Genomic DNA, 1,941 nt, shown 5'->3' with positions numbered 1-1,941 from the left:
TGGGAACTCATTAACCAGTTTCCTGGGAACTCATTAACCAGTTTCGGGAAACCTTCCACCAAAGGCGGGGAAAACATGCACCAACGGCGGGGAAGCCATTGTCCAACAGGGGGGAGTACATTAAGCAGCTGCCCTTAGTATCAGGAGCAGCGGGGATCAGATTAAGGAACAGCCGGGAAAAGATCAGCCAACCGCGGGGGAACTCATTAACCAGTTTCGTGGGAACTCATTAACCAGTTTCGGGAAAACATCAACCAGAGGCGGGGAAAACATGCACCAACGGCGGGGAAGCCATTGTCCAACAGGGGGGAGTACATTAAGCAGCTGCCCTTAGTATCAGGAGCAGCGGGGTACAAATGAACCAGCAGCGGGGAAAACAACTCCGTGGGAACTCATTAACCAGTTTCGTGGGAACTCATTAACCAGTTTCGGGAAACCTTCCACCAAAGGCGGGGAAAACATGCACCAACGGCGGGGAAGCCATTGTCCAACAGGGGGGAGCACATTAAGCAGCTGCCCTTAGTATCAGGAGCAGCGGGGATCAGATTTAGCAGCAGCCGGGAAAAGATCAGGAAACCGCGGGGGAACTCATTAACCAGTTTCGTGGGAACTCATTAACCAGTTTCGTGGGAACTCATTAACCAGTTTCGGGAAAACATCCACCAAAGGCGGGGAAAGCATCAACCAACGGCGGCGAAGCCATTGTCCAACAGTGGGGAGCACATTAAGCAGCTGCCCTTAGTATCAGGAGCAGCGGGGATCAGATTAAGCAACAGCCGGGAAAAGATCAGCCAACCGCGGGGGAACTCATTAACCAGTTTCGTGGGAACTCATTAACCAGTTTCGGGGGAACTCATTAACCAGTTTCGGGAAAACCTCCACCAAAGGCGGGGAAAGCATGAACCAACGGCGGGGAAGCCATTGTCCAACCGGGGGGAGCACATTAAGCAGCTGCCCTTAGTATCAGGAGCAGCGGGGATCAGATTAAGCAACAGCCGGGAAAAGATCAGCCAACCGCGGGGGAGCTCATTAACCAGTTTCGGGGGAACTCATTAACCAGTTTCGGGAAAACATGAACCAAAGGCGGGGAAAACATCAAACAACGGCGGGGAAGCCATTGTCCAACAGGGGGGAGCACATTAAGCAGCTGCCCTTAGTATCAGGAGCAGCGCGGTACAAATGAACCAGCAGCGGGGAAAACAACTTCGTGGGAACTCATTAACCAGTTTCGTGGGAACTCATTAACCAGTTTCGGGAAAACGTCCACCAAAGGCGGGGAAAGCATCAACCAACGGCGGGGAAGCCATTGTCCAACAGTGGGGAGCACATTAGGCAGCTGCCCTTAGTATCAGGAGCAGCGGGGATCAGATTAAGCAACAGCCGGGAAAAGATCAGCCAACCGCGGGGGAACTCATTAACCAGTTTCGTGGGAACTCATTAACCAGTTTCGTGGGAACTCATTAACCAGTTTCGGGAAAACTTCCACCAAAGGCGGGGAAAACATGAACCGACGGCGGGGAAGCCATTGTCCAACAGACGGGAGCACATTAAGCAGCTGCCCTTAGTATCAGGAGCAGCGGGGATCAGATGAAGCAACAGCCGTGAAAAGAACAGCCAACCGCGGGGGAACTCATTAACCAGTTTCGTGGGAACTCATTAACCAGTTTCGGGAAAACTTCAACCAGAGGCGGGGAAAGCATCAACCAACGGCGGGGAAGCCTTTGTCCAACAGGGGGGAGCACATTAAGCAGCTGCCCTTAGTATCAGGAGCAGCGGGGTACAAATGAACCAGCAGCGGGGAAAACAACTTCGTGGGAACTCATTAACCAGTTTCGTGGGAACTCATTAACCAGTTTCGGGAAAACATCCACCAAAGGCGGGGAAAGCATCAACCAACGGCGGCGAAGCCATTGTCCAACAGTGGGGAGCACATTAAGCAGC

Source organism: Mustelus asterias, unplaced genomic scaffold, assembly GCF_964213995.1.
Source record: "Mustelus asterias unplaced genomic scaffold, sMusAst1.hap1.1 HAP1_SCAFFOLD_425, whole genome shotgun sequence".
NCBI classification, from domain to species: domain Eukaryota; kingdom Metazoa; phylum Chordata; class Chondrichthyes; order Carcharhiniformes; family Triakidae; genus Mustelus; species Mustelus asterias.
Note: the sequence above shows the minus strand (reverse complement) of the source record.